Source organism: Ambystoma mexicanum, chromosome 5q (assembly GCF_040938575.1).
Source record: "Ambystoma mexicanum isolate Mex_15411 chromosome 5q, UKY_AmexF1_1, whole genome shotgun sequence".
NCBI lineage: Eukaryota > Metazoa > Chordata > Amphibia > Caudata > Ambystomatidae > Ambystoma > Ambystoma mexicanum.
Genome location: NC_090933.1, coordinates 941,559,657 through 941,582,682, shown reverse-complemented (window position 1 = coordinate 941,582,682; position 23,026 = coordinate 941,559,657). Strand labels below are relative to the sequence as shown.

At 49.0% G+C, this 23,026-nt stretch overlaps 1 protein-coding gene across 9 annotated transcripts in view; it reads left to right on the top strand.

Moving 5' to 3' along the window:
* UBR5 (ubiquitin protein ligase E3 component n-recognin 5) overlaps nt 1-23,026 on the top strand; it is a 2,447,509-nt gene that overhangs the window by 800,758 nt on the left and 1,623,725 nt on the right. The gene's annotated exons all lie outside the window — the stretch shown is intronic.

The following is a 23,026-nucleotide window of genomic DNA, read 5'->3' as shown; positions in this document are numbered from 1 at the left end:
CAAGCAGTGACGGACCAGGGGGAAAATGCAGATGATGCACGTTGCGCCCCGAAGGCGTGCACCTATACCCCGTACAAGGGCCACGCCCTGTGCCCTGACTGACAGGCAGATCCACACACTATATCGCCTGAACAGGGACACCATTCCGGAACTTGTGGAGCTCATACAGAGCATCATAATCATCTGGACTGTCATAACCCTCCTGTTGAAGGTTTTGTCAGTGCTGCACTTCCTTTCCGCAGTGTTGGGAAAGATGTCTCTTTACTGCCTTTTCCTTACCTTTCTATGGACCCCAAAACATTTTGCTTTTATTTTTGATCCTTACCCCTGTACCTTCTACAGTTCAATAAAGCCTTAAGCTTCACTACACTTTATTTTGCTCATCTGTTATGGGGAAACTGACATGTCCTTCAGGCTGTCAGTATTGGGAAACATTGTTTCCCTTAGTTTAGTTACTTTGTTACTGTTGGGCAAGATTGTATGCAGTACCCCTTGGAAGACCACACCAACCTTGTCCTCCTGGCAGTAGGTAACCAAACTTTGGTACAAGTCTGTACTACACAGGTTGGTAGTGTGGCTGAGCCGCCAGGCTTATCTCAAGAGGGATCAATGTGAGCAGTAATGTTGTGACAGAGTTTCACAGTAGTTATTCGAATAAAAACTTAAACTCAAGGTTTCTTGCTAAAACAATTTATTTTAGTCAGTTATGCAAGTCTTCAAAAGGGAGCAATATATGTAACACTTATAATACACTTGAAAACACACTTAGTTTCTCTAAGTCAGATTATACCCATTGTGGATATCACAGACACTTACTACACCCTCATGTGACATAAATAGCTAGGACACTGTGGACATTGATTTATCACTGGTACATTTAGAGCAATACTGAATTGGGTGTAAAAATCAAGAGAGGAATAAAACAAAGGTTAATAAATAATTTGCAAACGGGTTAGTACTTTTTAAAACCTTCCAATGTCAAATATGTTTAACCCTTTCCTGAGGGAAAGATTAAGCAGAGAGTCAGAGGCAGAGAGTCAGAGGTAAAGAAGAGTCTCTCAGGGAGCCAAGGACAGCCAATGTTACTTGCAAAATGTGTAGGGGAGCTGAAGACCTTCTTTGTAGGTACGTAAACAGTCTTGCACAATGTTTTTAGAAATGTTTGTAGAAGATAGAGCACTTGAAGGGCCACAAGCTGGGAGGCTTCTGAGGGGCAAAGCTATAGCAACTCTCCAAGGTAACCAAGACGGGTCTCAACTGAGAGCGAGTAAGGCTACTCAACAAGAGATGAGTTCTCTTTGACTTTACAGTACCTCTGGTTAGAAGGAAATGGGTCCTGCTGGCTTCTGTTCCTGTGCAGCTCTGCAGATCCTGTTGTACTCTTGCGTCCCTTCCCTCCATACTGTATGGGCGCCCCTTCCAAGGGACGGGAGAAAGAACCTTTTTCACCAGAAAAAAACCTTCTTCCCCATAATAATTTAGCGTCCCTCGGGGGTACGGCCAGGGAGCATGCAGTGCCCTGACTCTGCCACCACACCTCAGACCCCTTTTCCGCGTCAACGTGAACGGGCCGAATTCACCAGTGCTCCTGGGTTTGGCTTTGGCCATGTAATTCCACGTGTGGATATTGTCTTTTTTGTCATTCAGGTACTCGGTCCTCGGGCGCTACGCTCCTCCCCGGGGCATGTCGACTTCTACAGGGTTCAGCAGGTGTCCAGCCTGCAACGGGCTATTCCTGTCTTCAGACCCCCACGCCCTCTGCCTAGGTTGCCTTGGCCCAGACCACGGTTGACCAGCTTGTTCAGCGTGCAGTTTGCTGTCTTTGAAAGCGCTGAAGAACAGACTAGCCAGATGGAGGGGGCTCTTTCAGCTGTCTCCTTATGAGGATCTCAAGAACTTCGTGGAACATCGAACCAAGCCCAATGTAGGGCCGATATTCTCCATCACACCCCGCAAGGGAGGTTCCTTCCCAGGGACTCTCCTGCACTGGAGGGACCGGTTATGTCCTTCTACCAGCACTTGCACCAAGGCTGCTGCAGCTACCGGCCTCCGGGCCGAGGGAACCTCGGATCCTCCCGGTGACAGTATTGAGGGACTGGAAGGTTCTTTTACCGGGTCTTCACCCGATGGTGTTAAGGATACCAATCGGGCGTCAAACACCAAACCACAACACTTGGACTTATCCTGTGATGTGGCGCTCAATAGGAGTGCTTTTTCTTTAATTTCAATGAATTCAAATTGAGCAGATACCCGACCCGTCTCACACCCCCTTTTACAAATACCCTGGGTCACAAAGGACCATGAACCAGGCCGGTTGGTGAAAATACAATGTTTATTTTTAGAATCCACAAAATTACACACATTTTAATATGGGGCAGCAATCACCAATGGGGTGATAATTACAATAAAGACTAATGAACTACGCTTGGTTAACCTTCTACATGAACATATCCAAAGCACAATTGAGTAGGAGCACTTTTTGAATTATTATAGATAGCACCCAAGTTAAGGTTCCCCCTGCAATGTTCCTCAAACCACAAATAATACAATTCTGAGTGGGTGGAAAGAAGCAGTAGGTAGTCGGGGATAAGAGGCGGCAAATGGAATTCAAATCGGAACTTCCCTCACAAAATAAGATGGAAAAACCTAGCTTAAAATGACACTCAGAAACTGATGAATAATTAATTTGCGGTTAAATGTATGAGGCACATGATTTCTCACAAAGGCATTAAGTCATAAACACTAGCAATCACAAGGCAATGGATCAACAAAAGGCATAGAATTCTAAAACAAGTGGAAAGCTAGAACCTGCTGCAGCTGAATTCACACGTTAGAAAATTTCATTTGTTTTCAATTCCCGTTTAAAATGACACAAACAAATTTTATGAAAAACGGGTGAAATACATGGATTTTCAATGCAGTTTTTGGGCTGGGAGACAGATGTATATCACAGGGATAAAATAGAGGTGAAAGGATGTCTCTAGCTACGAAACTGGATGAGATATGCAAGATAGAAAAAGGTTTGATTTGGGTAAAATGAATCAGTGAAGGAAAAGAATCAGCTGAGAAAAGTACATGTTTGACTTATACTAGATTATCAAGACTATATTGATAAAGAGGGACACAGTAAGATCAAGGTTGATTTGCGACGTGAACCCTGTCACCCCAGTGTTCAACCTTATGCGGAAATTACTTTGATTACTCAAAATATGACTAAGGATATATGATCTAGGCAGGACAAAAACGAATAAGAAAGTGGGGCTAACGTGTGGAGATAAATGACCAGATGCACAGAGAAGTCTGATAGTTGGAAAAGTTATCAGGATATGGATAGGGTTGCTTAGGGAGTGGAACAAAGACACAAATCAAGATGGGGTAGAACATGTGTGATGGGATGTGGATACTCGCAGTCCGCTCTTAAATTTGGGATTAGGCACATTCAACCGGGTTCTGGATACCAGGGCTTTGGTCACCGGATGGCACTCTCCTGGCAAAAGGCAGCTGGGCAAAGGTCTGGTCACAGCATAGCAACGTCTCAGCAGGATGGAGCGGGTTGCAACGGGCATGCAGTTAGTGGACAAAAAGCCCGCCTGGTTTCAGGATGCTTCCTAAAAGAACACCACAACTTTCCCTTTGGTTATTGGGATTTTTAGATCTGGCGTCTCTGGATTGAGGTATTGCTTGGATGGTCAGCAATGCTTTGGCCTTGCAGTGGGATCTGAAATGAGCTATGCTTTGCAGGGAGATCTGCAATCTGGCAAGACGAATGTGGAAAATCAGGAACACAGGTGCAGGAAATTCAGGAAAGAGTGTGCGTCCAGAGTCCTGTCAGCCACGCTTTATAGAAAGCATTATGACATCATAAAACTGTATGGTGGGGCAGGCTTAGCGGAGCACGCCTCTAAACAACTGGATCGGTCACGGGTAATGGTTGGCTCCTTGCTCTCAGTTGGTTGGGTTTCAAGGACATGCTGTCAGATTTATGATGTGAGTTTTACAATGTCCAGACCCTCCCATAGTTCTTTTAGCTAAAATCCAGTTCTCCAGCATGGCGTCTGGCATGGATTCACATGCTCATGAATATTCCCTGTCGTCAGGCTGGGAATCCTCTGTAAAGAAAAAATCGGTTTCAGTTTCACTTCTGAACTGTCTCTTAACCAATCACTGGTCTCTGGGTCATACTGTCCCCAGCCAATGACTGTCCTCTAGCTAAGCCCCTCTTCTGGCAGCCATCTTCAGATTTTTACTGCACGTTCATTTGTTGGGATTCCTCGTGCTATAGCTCTCGAGCTTTTACTGCGTATTGCGTTTTTTCAAAGAGTTTACTCCAATTTTTCGGCCAAATTGAGCCTCAAGCTCCACCGATTCATCATCCCTTTAACGGGGACCAGTTTTCGGAAGCTTCTACGCCCCTCAAAGGCATTTTTTTCTTTTTTTTTGGTCGAACTTCACTTCTTGGAGGATTCCAGAAGATTCTTGAGGCTTACCCCGCGTGGACATGGCCGAAGATGAGGGAGACTCGACGTCTGTGTTCACATCCTGGGCAGATCCTGGACTACGGAACATTTTCCTAGAGGATGGGCAGTCCTGGTGCCTTTACTGCCTACACTCAATCAAATCGCACGTGGGTGGAGGCCTGTGCGTTGTGCAAGGACATGTCCTCCCGCATCATAAAGGACCGTCACAACCAGCTCGCCGAATGGCTGGAGATGAACCCGGTGGCAGTTGAGCCCCGGCAACATACTTCTCCCAAGAGGAAATCTGAGCTGTCTTCTAAGACCTTTGAGAGCGCTCTGGCGACGGGGGCCCAACAGAATGCAAAGCACCGCGAGTCCACAGGCACCGGGAGCGCCGTTGGTACGGGCTCCACGGCAGCCAGGCCGGGCACGACATCTGCGATGCTGTCGAACACAAGCCAACGTTCTGGCTCGGCGAAGAAAAGGAAGTCTGAGAACCCCGGGTAAGCTTCTGAAGAAGGCCCGATCGACTCCCAAGGGGGAGCGAGCGACTCCCCATGGTGAAGGCCTCAGACACGCCCAAGGTCATGAAGGCCCAGGTTCTTTCTCCAAGCAAAGACGTCTATTGAGGGAGTGGTGGCGTCCCTAGCGAAGGCTGCGGATGCGGGTTCCCAGGAGACATCCACCAAGACGAGTTTCCCTGCCCGCCCAGAGGGAATCGTCCTTTCTGCCCATTGAGAAGACTCTCGTGAAGACGATGGCGATGATCTCCCCGAGACAGTCGCCCCTGGCTGAGAAGAGGGGGTTGCAGTGGTCCAGCTGGACTCTGATATCTCTTCCGAGGAGGAGCTTTCAAGCCTGACAACAGTGCCTGAGAAGAAGGGCGTAGAGGGCAGGTTTTAGAGGAAGGACCCCGACGAGGCCGATGGGGAGTGCAACGAGGGAACTGACGAGGAACGGCAGGGCGGTGAGGAACCAGAAACCACACCACTTCCAACGCTCCTGTCGCAACTGCCTCCACCACCGACGGACAGGTCGGCGGACATCCTACAAGCTCTGCACACCCTGTGCACTGAGATGCTGACAAGGTTGCCCACGCCTCCGACGGGCGATCTGGCGCTTGGACTGTCAGAAGATCCACCAGCTAAGAGGAGACGAGTAAATCCTCCTCCACCGCACCATCCCTCCCCTCCGTCCCCTCCGCCAAGGGATGATACGGCGACGACGGGTACGAGCGACGACGGAACAGATCTCCCTCACCGGTGTCCAGGGCTTCTCCCCCCGACGAGATCGGCTCCTTCCACGCCATGATCTCTAGGGCCTCAGAGCTTTTTCAGCTCAACCCTGAGGAAAAGGAGGGATTCCTTTATCAACGACGAATGGCCAATAGGAAGACCGTGCTCTCGATCTCATTGTTGGATGACATTTGGGACAAAGGGCTGTCCCTCCTAAAGAACCCGGCTTCGGTGCGGCGAAGAGAGACCGGTACAAGAAGAAATACCGGGTTCCAGACTCTGCACCGAAGTGTTTCAGATCGCAGCCGTCCCCGGATTCGGTGGTCTCGCCGGTGGCCAGGAAGAAATCTGCAGGGTTGGCGGCATCGACTTCCACTTCCCCACCAGATGAGGGAAAGAACCTCGACGCCATGGGACGACACGTCATCTTGGCGGCGGCAACAACCATTAAGGTGGCCAACGCTCTCGCCATCGTGGCCCGCTACGACAGGGATCTTTGGTTTAAAATCACCCCTCTCGTGAACTTCCTCCCAGACAAGAGTGCGCAGGCCCTTGAAATCCTACAAGAAGGCGAGATGGCACCGGCCCATCCCATCACGGTGGCTAGGGACATCGCCGACACCAGGTTCCGCCAGATCAGCAGCAGCGTTTGCCTTCGTCTACGTGGTTGGCTCAAGGCCACCAACTTCCGTCAGGATGTCCAGACGAGGGTATTGGACATGCCCTTTGGCAGGGACAACTTGTTTGGCAAGACGGTCGACGAATCGCTGAAAGCCATCAAGGCAGATACCGAGACGGCCGTGCCTCGGGCACACTCCAGCAGCAACGGCTGTCCTTTCAAGATTCCGGAGGCAAGTCCCTGGGTGCCTTCTAAGGATTCAGTGGCAACTTTTCTTTGTACCGTCAAGCGGTCCGTTCCTCGTCCCAGGAAGCCTGCAGGGGCCGCAGCAAGGCCGGAGGAAATGGTCGTCATTGCCAAGGGGCCCAAGGTGGTACGGCCTTGGCGAAACAGGACTGAACCGGCTGAGACGTCAGGCCCCCACACGAGCTCCCTGGTGGGATGCCGGCTGGCGAACATAGTCGGCGTGTGGAAGTCCATCTCCACCGACTGTTGGATGCTGGATGCCCTAGCCCACGGACACACCCTGGAGTTCCATTTTCCACCAGTGTCCAGGAAAGAGCCATGTTCCGCAACTGCTTCTAGAGGTACGGGCGATGCTGAAAAAGGGCGCGATAGAACTAGTCCCGAAGAGGCTCCGGGTCTCCTGAGTATACTCGCAGTACTTACTAGTCCAAAAGAAGACCGGCGGTTGGCGACCCATTCTAGATCTCCACCGCCTCAACAAATACATAAAGTCCCAGAAGTTCCGGATGGTCACCCTGCTGGGACAGCTGGAGGAAGGAGATTTCCTGTCTTCGCTGGACTTGGAGGATGCTTATTTCCACATCCATCCACTAGGGGCATCGAAAGTTTCTGTGCATCGTGGTCCAAGGACAGCACTATCAATTCATGGCCCTTGCCTTTGGTTTGAAGCCGGCTCCAAGGGTCTTCACCAAGTGCCTGGCACTGGTGGCGGCACGGCTGTGCCTGCAGGGGGTCTATGTCTACCCCTATCTGGATGATTGGCTCATCCGAGCGAAGTCAAGGGAACTTGCCGTCGAACACACAGCCAGGACCGTTCACCTGCTCACGGAACTGGGGTTCTCGATAAACTATGCAAAGTCCTGCTTGGTGCCATCGCAGGACGCTCGGTTCCTGGGGTCCATGCTCAACACGGTGGCGCGCCTGGCCTCATCCTCGGAAGACAGGATAAAAGCCATCCTGGGCAAGGTACAACGGCTGTTGACCATGTAAGTTGCCAGGGTGAGGTCCATAAAGTCCCTGCTCGGCATGATTTTATGCATCTACCTCGTTCAGCTGTGCAGGCTGCGGATGTAGCCGCTGCAAGAGTTCAACGTCCGTTGGATACAAGTATCTGGAAGCTTTGAGGACAAGATCGCTCTCCACGAGACATTCCGTCGAGCGATTCGGTGGTGGGGCGTCTGCACGCACCTAGCAGCGGGCACAGGCTTTCAGACCCGAGCACATCAGGAGATGGTAACGACTGATACCTCCCTGGAGTGATTGGGTGTGCACCACCGGAGATCTCCACGCAAGAGGCCTTTGGCTATCGGAGGAGAAGTCGTTGCACAATAACGTTCTGGACCTCCCAACCATGTTTTGGGCCCTCAGATCATTCCTTCCGAACCTCAAATTCTATAACTTTATACAGGTGTGTGGATTATCATTAGGCATGTCGGCATTGAAATTCGCAATTGCATCAGGTATACCTTCCTTCGAATACCCAATTCTCTACCATTTCTGTTCCCAAGGTGGCCCTGAAGGCTACAACATCTTAAATTACCCCCCACAAAATTACTTTAAAACTGTTAACTTTTTAAATTTTTGCAAATTTCTGCTGCAAAAATAACAATCTTCAAAGTTTCTTAATAAAATAGTCTTTTGAAACAAATGGGCTGGCTTTTGTCCTTCACTAGACCATTATTTTTTCTTCAGCTACCACCAACTGTCACTTCAGCTCACTGTGGGGATGAGGGTTTCCCAGTTTGAAGGTTTTATGGCTGCTTCCACTTCACAGATTAGTGTCACAGATTTCCATTGTCCCAGCCTGGAGCACAGACGAATGTCTGACGAGCGTGTGAACTTTCTTTGTCTTGGTCCATTCAAAGTTTTTCAAGCTTGCAATGATCACTTTTGTGTCATGGAAGTTTATGGTGGTCTCTTTTGGGGGAAGCCTTAGCTTAGCCAGCAGGGAAAAAACTTATCTGGAGTTTACAAAATTCAGCCAATGAAGTTTAATTCCCTTTTCTTTTCTTTTGTCCTGGATCAAAACAAACCTGTTGGATAAAACATCCCCTCTGTTTCCCAGCAACAAACCCCTTTACATTGCTAGGCACAGACCAGTTTCTGTTCAACATGGTACTTTTAAAACAGGCATTTCTTTTTTCTGGTGTGTAAAACCAGCTGGCATGTTCCTTGCAAATTCGGTTTGTCTCTTACATCTGCACTTCCACATTGTTTTGTAGCCATAGTTAGCTTCTTGTACACAATAGTCTGTACATGGGCAAGGTCTCTTGAGATTGACAAGTGCGCAGAGAGCTAGAATTTCTTTTAAGGCAGTGATTTTTGACATTGTGTAGCAAAAGTCAAGCGTTTTTCAGTGTAACTGAAGTAAAGCTTTTGTTTTTCCCAGATTTGGCTGAAAGGACCTGACATTCAGGGATCATTCTTTCTTCTGCTGAAGCACAATGTGGATATGGATGGGCATGGCAAGGCCTTATTACTAAAAGTAGTTTGATGAAAAACAGAGGAAAATGGCGTCAGAGCAGCATCCTTTTCAATGTGAAATATTCCCGTTTTCAATGGGAACTTTGGGCTTGTAGCAAAGCAGCGCTGCTTTTTCACTCCCATTATTTTGTACATGTAAGCAACACACTGGCAGGCTTTTTCAGTGCGTCCCCTTGTTCCATCCTGCCCAATATGTGCTTGGCAAGATGGTGCAGCCATCTTTTTGTAGTTGCAGAACGCAGTTTTGGTGTGAGGCAGTGATGCTCAAAGGAGCCAGCTCAGCCATTTTGCTGTTGGAGAAGAATTCTGTTGAGTGGGTCAATGTAGCCCACAAGGGGCTCTGCCCTTGTACCGGCACAATTGCCGCAGGGCTACGTCCTAATACTGGCAATATGTCTGAGTGGGTGCCTAAACTCAGCTCTACCAACCCCCGGGTCGAGGGTGTAACGCCTACCGGGCCTAGGCCCGAGGAGCATGGTAGGCCTCGTGATTGACATGCAAGAGTCCTGGATGAGGCCGGGCAACACATCGCAGGCACGTGGCAGGCTGCTCGACAAAATGGCCGCCACGCCAGACGGAGGCACCCATCCGATGCCATTCCAGGAATTTGGCGAAGAACGGAAGTCATGGTGGGACTGGTCTCAACCAGGTACGTGGCCTACAGTCTACCCCTCTTTTGCTCAGGGCAATTTTCCTTTGCGTCCATATGGACAGGGTATGCAGCGGCTCCAACAGCACCCCGCTACCCTGTCGGCACCCCCTGCCACCTCCTCGGCCAGTGAAGAGGTTCTCTTCGAGAAGTTCCTCAGCCTCATGAAGTCACCTTGGACGGGGGTTATCATCAAAGACTCCATCAGGGAAGTTCTTCCCGCAATGCTAGCTGCACCACAGACGCCTCTGTCCCGACGTAGCTGCCTCTTCCAGCTCCCCAGCCGACTCCTCACGCGGTTCTGTGCCAGCCTCCGCCGCCTCCAGCCGCGGTCCATGTGCCCCAGCCTCTGGCTCAATTTACTCCTCCTCCACAGGATGCCAGAGATCCTCAGGATACGGATGAAGAGGAGGATCCTGACACGCCATGTGTCCCAGCACGCCATGTGTCCCAGCACAACACCCTACCAACCGCACAGGTCAATGCCACAAAGGTTCCCTTCCTTGCACTCGAGGGCATGCCTAATGTTTTGGGAGTAGTAAACTGCGCACACACAGAGCTAGTGTCTGCCCACGCCACAGAGGTGGTGTTGAAAAAGAAATCTGTACTACTCATTGAATGTGCAGGTTGTCTGTGATGCGGATGCGGACCTGATAATCGCACACTGCTGCACTCTCTTCTAGGGTTCAACCCATGACTCCATGGTCCTGCGGAATAGCACGCTGCCTGCGTACATTGCGCGTTTTGGCAGACAGCAGACCTGACTATTGGTGAGTAAAAGCATCAACACACAAAACTCTTTGCATTTGCACCACGGCAATGGGGGGGGGCATTGCCTGGCACCAGTGCATGGCCCTCGGGCACCATGCCAATGCAGGGACACACATGGTACACCTGAGAGGGTGCCACGACTCCCATTTGACACATGTCAACGGATGGACACCATCAGAATTGGGGTACGGACGGACAGGCACATTGAATGCATTAGAGGTACCAGAATGCATCACTCCCATGCCACAACACACTGCATATCCCGACTCTGCACCACCCACCTAACCTTGAGAGTCAGACCATACACATGGCCTGACCAGCATTTCCTGTCACATGGTGCAGCAAGGTAAAGGGCCTGCAAGTGTACAGATCCAGATGCATGTGTCTCACACTCAGATCCCAAAATGCATGCACTGCCCAGTGAACTCAAAATAATGGCCCTCCCTGTGTCCTATTCCATACAGGTGATTCCGGTTATCCCTTACTGCCATGGCTGATGGACCCCTGTGAGAGATCGTCGGACCCACCAGGAAATGGCATTCAATCGTGCACACATCAGGTCACAGCGACAATTGAGCAGACCTTTGGACTGTTGAAGGCATGCTTTCGCTGCATTCACCGCTCCGGTGGGGCACTAATGTATAAGCCAGTGAAAGTGGGGAAGATAGTCCTGACCTGTGTCATGTTGCACAATGTGTGAATCGGGCGGAACATATCCCTGCATAAGGACATGCCTCCAGCAGATGATGATGACAGGGATGCAGCTGCAGACATGCAACAGTAACATTACAAGGAAACTACTTTTGAGCACACACCTGTACACAACCCATGGCACACACTGCATGTGATGCAGCGCAGAAATAGAGCACAGCACTTCACAAATTGAATGTCCACTTACAATCTGTATTTTTGCATAAACCAACATCAGCAAACATGTCACCCGCCACCCCCTCCCCAACTAACCCTCCCCACCATACACTCCCCAACTAATCCTCCCCATCCCCCCTTCCCCAACAAACCCTGCACCCCCCCCGCCACCACCCGCTCCAAATAACCCTCCCCACTAACCCCTCTGCAACCTACCTTCTGTAGGTTGCAGTGGTATCTCCAAATGTATGGTACTGTGCCACTTCTGGGCCCTTTTTCTTTTTTTTTTTTTTTTTTTTAAACCAGCCCTGCCCTTCTTCATTGACTCTGATGGGCACAGGAATCGGCGCCTTGGGCTGCTCTGTTGTGAGCCGGAAGGCATGGTGATGGTTGAGGGGGAGTGATTGGGGGCCGGAACCTGCCATGTCCCTGTGCTCTAGGGCCGTCTGCAGGGGATGGTGAGGGACTTGGGAAGTTCCCCTCCCGGACCCTCTGTGCAAGCAGGGCCATCACGCGTGAGGAGCGGCCCAGAGCATGTGCACACTTCGCATCATCCTGCTCTCCTTGAGTTGCTGGTGTACAAGACCAGCCATCTACTCATACCGTGCCTCGATGCTCCGTATGTGTGCGTCCATAATCATAGATGCTGGGGATCAGTGGTGGAGGTGGGCTGTGGAGGTCAGAGGGACTGAATGAGGGATGCTGGCAGGGGGTGTGTTTTTGTGACCCCTTGGTGGTGTCCCCCACCCTCCTGCCCTGCATCCTCATCTGTTGAGGTGGCGACATACATGGGAGGCTGGGGGGGAATGGCCGTCTTGGTGGCCCACACTGTTGTGTTTCGGGGCCAGCTGGCTGTGCCCCTGTGGCCGTGGATGATGGTGTGACCCCTGTTGTCTGCGTGCCCGGTGCTGGTGAGGCCTTGGTCATGGTGGTGCAGGCTTGACTCTCCTGTGTGTGGCTGGCTGTGACGTGCATGGTCCACCTGGATTGCTGTCAGACGAGGTGCATGTTGGGGGTGAGATGGGCATGCTGTTATTCACCCGACACATCCTATGGCCTTGCGACATGCAGTTCATACATTGTGTGACATGCTTGTGCATGGAGCTTTTCAGTTCATTCATTGGACAAATGTATGGCGCCTATAAACAAATGTTTTTAGGCACCACAAGACGAAAGGGGTGGACATAGGAATACAAAATTAGAATCAACAGTTGTACTGGGACTTGTTGCAGTCTTACCCTGTAAGTACAGAGAACAGAAAAGTGCAGGGGAGGGAGGAGTAAGGGGGCACGGCTGGAAGGGGGTGAAGTGTACGGGTTCAGGGGCACAAAGGACTGAGCAAGTACTGATGGGAGCCACAGGGGCAGGTGCGAGCATCACAGCGAGCAGCTTCTCTGTCTTACTGTCTGTTAGGCAGAAACCTGTGCAGCTCCCTTTGGGAACACTGCAAAAGATTTAGGACTACAGGTGTTAGCAATAAACCCACTTGGTAGCAGTCTGTAGCACCCAGATTTACCTGGTAGCTGTGGCTGAGCAGTCGGACTTCCCTCAAGAAGAGTTAGGCAGTATGCAAAGTATACACAATAGGCACTCAGATACAATAATACAAGCAAACACTGACCAGAGCTTTGGTATCAAAGTATATAATTATTTAAAAACACACTGTTTGAAACACTCTTATTGTAAAACACTCTAAACACAGTTACTATTATAATATATACAGCCCTTATTCCTTATCAGATAAGTCTTAGTTAACACCACTTATTTCCATACAGAGGTGAGCGCTTAACTATAGATGGCACTCTAATAAGTTTATGAAGAAGGGAGGGAAAAAGACAGAATATGGAAAGGTACACCACTCTAAGATTTAGGAACACTATTAGCAAGGCAGAAGAGCAAAAGTCACTTGCGAGCCAAAGTCCATAGGCTGGGCCCCCTCTTAGAAAGAGCAGAGCACAAATGCGCCCAAGATCACAGTTACACTAGGCTTAGAAAGTCTTGCAGGGAGTTCGAAAAGAGTTTAGAGAGGCTCAGGAAAGTTTAGCCAGGGTGTCCCAGGCTAACCCAGGTTCGAAAGCCGTGGGCTAAATCTACCCCGTACAGTCGGTGGCAAGGGAAGCCAGGCGGGACACGGTACCTTAAGTGGGAAGGATCCTCCAGCGGTGGCAGTTGTTCCTGGCAGCGGGTGTAAGTCTCGTCGTCGTCCAGGGGAAGAGAAGATCTCGACTTGGAGGAAAGATGAAGGTCGTTGCACTGCCAGGGAAGAAACCAGCCGCAGAGTTTTCCGGTTAAAGGTATTACCCTTTATTTCGCGGTCGTGGTAAAACGTGGTATTCCGGTTGCCGGGGTGCTTGGCACAGGCAAGGCGGCCACAAGATAAGTCGGGAAGGCGAAAAAGACGGTGAAACTGGTTAACCCCACCAGTCAAAGGAAGAAGACTCTCCGGCGGGAGATCTCCTCTGTCGTTGGGAAAAGTGGTGAGACGGTCCAGCAGGGCTCCACCGGTGGTGTCGTGGTAGGTCGGCTCAGCTTCTCCCTCGTCGGATTCTTAGGTCCTGTGGCGACTTCTGAAGTTCCAGTCCCCAAAGCCCTGCTTTTATGCAGAAAACCCCCATTCACTCAGCCTAGCTGTCACTCAAACATGCTAAGTGGTGAGCCGGCCGGCTCACCACTTGGGCCAATCAGGACGGAGTGCGACTTGAGTTGCCTCGGCAACTCAGTCCAGGGTGCCTAATTCCCCCTCCACCCCTCTTAAGTACCCAGACAGAGTGGCACCACTTTGGAGGGCTTCTGTGGAGAAGCCCGCCAAAAAGTGGAACAAAGGGCTCGACTTGGGTTGGAGTCACAGAAGAGAACACAAACGCCATTTTAGAGCAGAGATTTGGCAAAAAATACCAACCGGAGAATTAATATTAAATAAACCGGCGGTATGTTCGAGGCTATCGTAATTAAATAAAGATAGCCTCGAACAATGGGAAAATCCCATAGAGAAATATTCGCGGTTGAATATAAAAAGTAGTATCCACTGCCACCAGCCAAAACTCGATCAGGGGGGACAGAGACGTGCCCCCTCGACTAACCGACCCCGGGGCAATCAAATTGCCCCGGCCAGTATGTCCACAATATGATGGTTTGTACTGGTTCTGTTGAGAATTTAAGACTAGTAAAGTCAATGGTGACTTTACATGCCCTGGGAGACAGTAGTCAGTCCCAGGGTATGGAGTCTATACTGGGGGGTCACTATGACTCGCCTGTGTTACTGCACTAAGGGGGCTGTGTAACACACATCACAAAAACACATGAAGCCTTATGGAGTAAAAGACCCCATAGCCCATTAAACACATCTAGAGTCAAAGAAACGCACTCAAATCATGTCCAAGAGTGAGGGTAAAAGAGTCTCACCCTTGGCAGGAGAAATAAATTAACCCCAAAAAATCCAGCAAAGCTGCTGGGGGACTCACTAGGTTAGGAAATTCAGCCTAAACAGAGAATTCTCCCTAACACTGTCATTGAGGCAGAGATAATTAGCAGAGCACGATGCATGATATAGTAGTCGGGCAGTCTTGTTTGAGGGAGGAGTGGAGGTAGAGGATGGGAGCTTAAAGGTGAGCTGTCTCGTCAGCCTGACACTGGCAGTGAGTAGGGAAGGTGGAGATCAAGTGGGCCAGAGGGGCAAGGTAGGTGTGTAAAGCACCGGAGGGGGCATCTGTACTCCTGCTCTGTATATTGCAAAGTCGAAGCACAGAGCATACCAGCCAAGATTCTCTATGCGGTAGCTATGGTCGAGCAATCGAGGCTTAAGAACCAGCCCGCATCACCTCCTGAGAGCTTAAGTACAGTGTAGTCCCCAAGCACCCACAAAGGAATGTCCACACTAACACACTTTGCAATACTTTAATGGCAAATATGTACAGGTCTACATGGTACCACTCTTAACTATCGATTCCTTTAAAATGCACCACGGATAACAGCCCCACTAACATACAAATCAGATTGTAAGATGAATCAACAAGAGACACAGAAAGAAAGCAAGATAAATCAAGCAAGGGCAGAACAGTTTCCCGTCTACCTTGAGACAGTTCAGTGTGGGAACCCCCACCTGCCCCACCCTCCCTCCCCCCCTGGCAACTTGTAACTAAACTGAATTTGACAAGTCCAGTCCAATTATGCTCAATATAGTCTTGAGCCCTTCTAAAAGGTTCCACGACCCCAAAGTGTACCTGGTTGCTTAGAGTTCTTAGATGAGTCGTCGACAGGCCCTTCTTGAGTGCACTCCCTTTAAGGCAGGAGCCACAGGTCGTCGGGAGTCAGTGTTAGGGAGAATTCTCAAAAATGTGCGGATTGCCTCCACCTTAGAGACCCCCAGCAACTTTGCTGGATTTGAGGACTTGATTTTTTTTAACCTGGAGAGAGTAAGACCCTTTTTCCCACTCATGTATTTTTATTTAATTTCTGAGCTTTGTTTCTTTTGGTTATGGATCCTAACAAACTCCATAGGCATCATCCTTTACATTGTGTCATAGCACCTTCAGTGCAGTGGCACAGGGAAGTCTGTTAGATTTCCCCTAGGTTTAAATACCTTCTCTGGGATAGACTACTGTTTCACAGAGCAGTAAAGTAAAATTGACTTTACTTAAATTTGTAACTTTCTAGACCCAGCACACACTATCTTACAATAGGGTGCTGGAGGGGTTACTTAGTATCCCCTTTGTCTAGCTTCTCATGTAACATTTTTGTGTCACCCTTTCCTCGATGAATGGCTGGTGGCAGTGGTTTACTTTTAACTACCGTGGTGTGCATTTACTGCGGGCTGCGTTCGCAGCTGCAGTTAAGCACCCAAGGGTGCCATTTTTGTCAAAATGGCCCGGTTTTCTTTTTTTGCCATTTCTTTGTGGAAAGGTCCTTCTTGAGATTTACTCTGCGCACCAAACCAGGTTTGGTCCCATGGTTTGCTTTGCCTTTGGCGGGATTCACAAGCAAAGCCCCCTTCTGGCTCCATGGTGTCTGGGGTAGGCAGGAAGTTAGGGCGGTGCCCATAACTCCCTGTGCTTAGTCTCCTAGGCGACCCAAATGCACTCTGTGTGATTGGCCGGCTGACTGTCTAGCAGCGACAGCCACCCTGCTCGGTGAGTGACAGCTAGGCTGGAATGAATGGGAGAGAACTGAATAAAAGGCAAGGCTTTTGGCTTGGAAGGTAGAGTCCAAAGGACTCTACCGAAGGATCCGAAGAACTTGAAGAGGTTGCCTGCTGCAACTCCTGGACCGTTGGTAGTCTGGTGAAGCCCTGCTGCTGTTCTGAAACTCCAAATTCTTATCGACCGAGAAGCCCCTGCAAGGACGACTTCTCCCCTTGACTTGGTGGGACCAATCAACTTCAAAGTAAGCTACCTGGACATCCTACTCGGAGCTGGTTGAATTTCCAGAGAGTTGCTGCTGGTAACTGTATAGTAAGGGAGAGGAACACCAGATTGTGTGTTGCTTTTAAGCTGGCCTAGAGCTCCAGGAAGATCCTCCAGACTCCCAGGAAGCAGGACTGACTGAGCCTGAGCCCCCTCAACAGTGTGTGGGACACCAGAAGCAAGTAAAGTCCATCTCGACAGCCAGAAACTGCTGTGTTGCTATTTGCGGTAGGCGCGAGGAGCTGAAACACTGAACAGCCACTGATTTGAAGATTGCCGGTTTCGAGCGGTGACTGTCCCAGTGCAGGAGTCCCCAGAAGTCCTCCCTCTTGTCCCCATGACTGAGGCCCAGGAACAATGAGATCTGCAGTGCTGCACAGGAATAGAAGTCATCTGCTGTACTTCATCTTCAATTCAAAGGTACTGTAAAAAGTCAGAGAACTTACCTCTTGCTGTAGAGTTGCTTGCATCATCTTCTACTCACAAGTCTAACGTCTTGTGGCCCTACATTTGATTCTTCTTTTCTTTAAAGACTTGTAAAACATTGTGCAAAGACTTTTCTTCTTACCTACCTGAAGTGCTTCATCCTATATAAGACTTTTTCCCATTGACTTTGGCCTAGCCTGTTAAACTGAATGACTCTGATGTGGTGATCCAAAAGTATTTGCCTGTTTAATGATATTTGTGGTCTCTTGTTCTAATAAACTTTCCCTTTTACCATCTTATAACAGTATTCTAAATGCAAACAGTAAGATATTAATGTCCCCAGCAACCTAGCTATTAGTCACCTCAGGGTGTAGGTTGTCGGTGGGTCTTCCCAAAAGGGTCTTTACCGATTTAAAATCTAAGGCTTATTCTAACTGACTGATGCATCAATAATAGTTTATTCAAGAAACCTTGAGTGTAAATGTTAATTTGAATACTTGTAACTGTGAATCTCTGTGTAACTCCCTTGCAGCTCACATTGACCGCTCTTGAGATAAGCCTGGCTGCTCAACACCCTACCAAAACTGTGTAGTACAAGCTTATACCAAAGGTTGGGTTTTCTATACCTGTAGTCAGAGTTGTTTGTAGTGTTCCCAGAGGGTACTGCAAAAAACTTTGCCTAACAAAGGCCAAGCACTGCGAGTCAATTTCGGTTGTGGTCCCTGCTCGAGGGTCCCGTGATGGGCAGGGCTCGATCAACCTCACCATTTGCCTCCATCTCCAGCCATCGATCAAGCTCCTCCTCAAAAAGGAAGTCGCCCAACGCAGCTAAGCTGCGGGAGAAGCCCAAGAAGCCTTCAGTGGAAGTGTTTTTTCCGATGCCTTCATTGGCGGCTGAAAGGACATTGCACTCGCTGGATGTGGCTCAAGTGCTGATGTTTTATGTGGCCCGCACAAAGAGTTTCCGGAAGACTTCTCAGGTTTTTGTGAACTTTGGTCCTGTGAACCATGCGAAGGCCTTGTCCAAGGCTTCTATCTCCAGGTGGCTCTCCGGCTGCATCACTCATTGTCACCGGTTGGCAAACCGACTGCTGCATGTCTGTCCGAGAGCCAGTTCGACCAGAGCGATTGCTGCTACGATGGCGTTCCTGTCTGGTGTTGCCCTACCGGACATTTGCAGGGCTGCTACGTGAAGGTCTACACACACCTTAATGAAATTCTACTGCGTCGACCGGGATTCCAGAGAGGAGTCCAAAGTCTGCCAAGCAGTGCTACGCAACCGGTTTGCTTGAAGGTGAGCCTGGTTAGAGTAATTGCTTCTGTTGAGCCTTGCCACCTCCAGTGGTTGTGTATGTATGTACTGCTATGTATTCTTTATTCATGAGCATGTGAATCCATGCAAGACCCCATGCTGGAGATGGAAGAAGTTACTTACCTGTAACTGTTCACCGGCATGGGTCTGGCATGGATTCACATGCAAACCCTCCCTCCTGCCACTCTTCTTGGTCATACTTCCACTTTACCTGCTACCAAATCTGAAGATGGCTGCCAGAGGAGGGGCTTAGGGAGAGGGCAGTCATTGGCTGGGGGCAGTATGACCCAGAGCTCCGTGATTGGTTTATAGGAGAAAGACAGTTTGTAAACAAAAGTGAAATTTGTTTTTTCTTTTACTGAGGATTCCCAGCCTGACTGGGAATATTCATGAGTATGTGAATCGATGCCAGACCCATGCTGGGGAACAACAGTTACAGGTAAGTAACTTGTTCCTTATCTGCCTCCAGTCTGACTTTGAAGAACTCATTCATAGATGGGGATGGACTGCTAAAGCCTTAAGGCGTCTGAAAAGTAGTACAAGTCTTTCAAAAGTACTGACTTGCTATTGTTGGTGCTCGTTAAACTTTTTTATTCCTTGAACAGAACATTTTCTAAATTGCTATGACCAGTTATTTTACCGACCTTTGAACTATGTTCAATACATGTATAAATCTTAACTTCAGCGTTACTCAACTGAAGTATTGCTTTGCGTTTATATTGTGTTGCTTATATGGAATTTGATTTACTTACCTGGGATATTTAACCTTGCGTACATATAATAAATGGCTATTTTACTGTATCTCCAAGTATGTAAGAGTTTCTTTGGGCCTATGTATTTACTGAGTTCATTGTACTTGCCTACAGCTCACATCCCCCTCCTAAGATAAGCCTGGTTGCTCTGCCATACTACCAAAACCTTGAGTAGTACAGACCTATACTGGAAGTTGGATCCTGTATACCAAGGGATAGTTTTATAAAGTATTACCATAGGTAGAGTTTAGGAAAACTCCCCTAAGAACTGTGTATATGTTTGATATTTGAGTGGTGTTTGATATTATAACCTGTTTAATTTCTGTGTGTTTTTGGCCAAGAATATTGTATTTTTGTACTTGCCTGTCTAGATTGAATTATTGTGTGCTTGACTGTGTGGACCCATAGTGGACTCCTGACCCCACTGAAACACTTGTGTATAGGCGCGTTCTAAATGCCATATCATATCACTCATCCTCTCCTGAGGATATCCTTGACCACCCTCCATGCTTACCTTGATTGGGTTTCGCTAACCTCTGAGTTCCCCTGTTCACAATAACTAGGTTGCCCGCCTTAAATCTTTCCACCAGTCCAGATTATAGAAATCCATCTTAATGTAACGTCATGCACTTGACCGGGAAAACATGCAGCTTTTGCAGGCTTCTGAGACTTGGTGCACTCTCTCCACAGGAATGGGCTTGGCCTTTGTGTGTGTACACGCGTGCTTGCTCGCGCCACAGGGAGGGTCTGGGGCTGTATGTGCACGTGCGCCACAGGAAGGGTCGGACTGTCTAGTCCCAGTCCACATCCTTGGTGCCAGAAATTCTGCTGCTGGGGTGGATGGGAATCTAGTAGATTTCCCTCATTTGAGAACTACCATTGGTGGGCTTGGACTTGCTTACAGCTCCAGTTTTGGATAAGAGGACTCCTCCTGCAGCCATTTTACAGATCTGCATTGGAGCCAAGAATCCTTTGAGGAATAGCAGACCGTTGACGACCCAAGTATGACTTCTGCAGTGGACCAGCATCCCCTCCAGAGATTGGTCCGGTGAAGCACTGCCCCTCTGCCTGATCTCAGAAGACCCTTGTCAGTGTTTCAACCCTGGGTCTAGTGGACTGTTGGGGAGAATTCTCATTGATGGCTAATTTCCCTCACCTAGTGAGTCCACAAGGAGCTTTGCTGGACTTCTGGAGTTTGTTTGCACTTGGTAAGAGTGTGAGCTTTTCCCCCCACTATGTTTGTATTTCCTCTGTTTTTGTGATTGTGGACTCTGGAGTACACCACTTCAGTAGCCCCCTTTTGTGTCACACAGCACCTTCAGTGCAGTGGCACAGGGTTGTCTTTGAGACTTCCCACCGACTCCATTTCTGATGCTCACTACCGTCCCCCAGAAAAGGGTAAAGTTGCTATTAACTTTACTTAGTCAATCTACCACAGATCCAGTACACCCCATCTTCCATGGAGTACTGGAAAGGGTTAATTCGTATCCCTTTTTATCTGTACCTCTAAGAGCATTGTTTCGCTCTTTTAACATTGGCTGGTGGCAGTGGTATCTACCCTAACTTTTCTACCGCAATTATATTAGATAAACGTGGTATTGTTTTAGGCTATTATATTAGCCTCGAACATAAACCCAATTGACCAAATTGTCTTTCTCTTGGCTCCGGTCAGGTTTATTCGCCATTTCTTTTTGTTAAAGTCCTTCTTGTGTTTTACTTTGCGCGGGAAACCAGGTTCGCCTTCTTTGTTCACCATCTTTTGGCAGGCTTCTGCAGAGAAGCCCTCCTCTTGGCACCTGGGTGTCTAGGTGGGCTGAATGTGAGGGAGGGGTGTAGTCACCCCCTGCACAGGGTATCCTAGGAAACCCAAGTTGCACTCAGCCATGATTGGCTGAGGTGGTTGTCCGGGCTGGACAACCCCCCTGCTGGGTGATTGTCAGCCAGGCTGTGTGAATGGGGGTTTTGCTCATAAAAGGCAGGTCTCTTGGGCTAGAAGTCCGAGTCGCCACTGGAACTACAAGGAACCGAAGAGAAGTGGAGAGAACGACGACTGCTGCAACTATCCCATCCTGGTGAAGCCCTGCTGCAGTCCTGAGCTATCTACCCTTCGTCGACCAGAGAAGATCCAGTCTGGAGTCGTCTTCCCTTGAGCTTGGTGGGTATAGCCAGCTCATCTTCTACAGCCAGAGGATACCCTTCCTTGGTTGAAATCTCTGCACACTGCTGTAGTGGTCCGGATGACCATCTGAAGAGCCTCTCCTGTTTTTAAGGAGCGCACCTTTTATTCACTGTCGCTGCTGCTGGCTTCATCCCTGTGTGGTGCAGACCCCTTCATACGTCCTCCTTCACCTCGAAGCTCCAGGAACCGTGGGTCTGCGGGAAACCAACAGGAACTGCCAGAGCACCTGCTGCACCATTGGAATAAGGTACTGTGTCCTGCTTGAGGAAATGAGCTGTACCCCTTTTCTTCATCTCCAAGGCTTGCCCTTGTCTTCCGAACATTGACAATATCAAAGTACTCTTGGGTACGTTGAATCGTGAACTGTCTGACTGTGTGATCCTCGACAACAGGCCCCCGGTGTCACTTGACCCTGGCTCTGGCCCTTTGACTCTTGAACTCCTGTCAACAAGTGATTCTCGATTCTGTCTGCCTAACTATAATATTGCCTCCAACTCCGTCTGGGTATCTCAGGTGCTAAGTGTGTTTTTGCCCCCGTTGCATTTCATGTTACGGATACGCGTTTATTCAGTAGACCGAACTGTCAAAAAGTGATCGCAATTGTATTCACGGTGATGTGTTTTGTTGATAACACAGGTCCATTCAAACACCGCATACTGACCTTGAGACATACTGTACAAAGTGAATTGGTTGAAGTATATTTTTCGTGTGGTTTTAAATTTAATAGAAGTGTCGTGTTTATAACAAATGGTTTAAAAATAAATGTACTTATATTTTTCTACCTGAAACCTTCGGTCAGTGTTTGCTTGAGTCACAGTAATTGTGGTCCCTTTGTGTAATCTCTGCTACTGCTCATATACTCTTGAGATAAGCCTGGCTGTTCCGCCGCTGATACCACTCTGACATAGTAGTACAGGCTTGTGCCAAAGGTAAAACTTGTATTGCCACCTGTAGTCTTAATTGTGTGTAGTGGTCCCTAAGGGCACTGCACAGGATTCTGCCTAACATGGACCAACTAGTCTCTTTTCGAGTTTGCATCCCCCAAGAGCTTTTGGAAGTGTCCCCCTCTTCTCCCCCCTGCCTTCTCCATAGACAATCCACCATGATGAATTGGAAAATCTGAGTCGGATGGATGTAGGGGGGGCAGTATGCTTACTTAACACCCCCCCAACCCCCCACCCACCCTCCCCCACCCACTAGTCATCTATAGGAAAACATGGAGTGCAAAGCCCTTGGTTTCTCATGTTTCCCTTACTTGCCTTTGGTCATCGAACCTGGGTTGAGTAACCTGCCCCTGCGTTAGCCTTGGCTCTGGAAGAGAGGAGAACTTACCTGTATTAAATCACCACCACCAGCATTTGGATCCTTGTAGATACCCTTCCTGGAGAAACCTTGTATTGGAACCTGTGACTTGTGAGCACTAGGCCACATACATCTTAGGGCAGATCTTAGGGAATTGTGGTGTGCTCGAGAGCTGGCAACCAAGATAGCTGCTGTCATTTGAGCTCCACACAGAACCCAGAGGAGGTGGCCTGCACAAGTACACAGTACAGTGGAGCATCATAAAAGGCTGGTGACTCAATTCCCCCTCAATGGCGAGGAAAAATGGAGCAGATTCGCGTGACCGCTG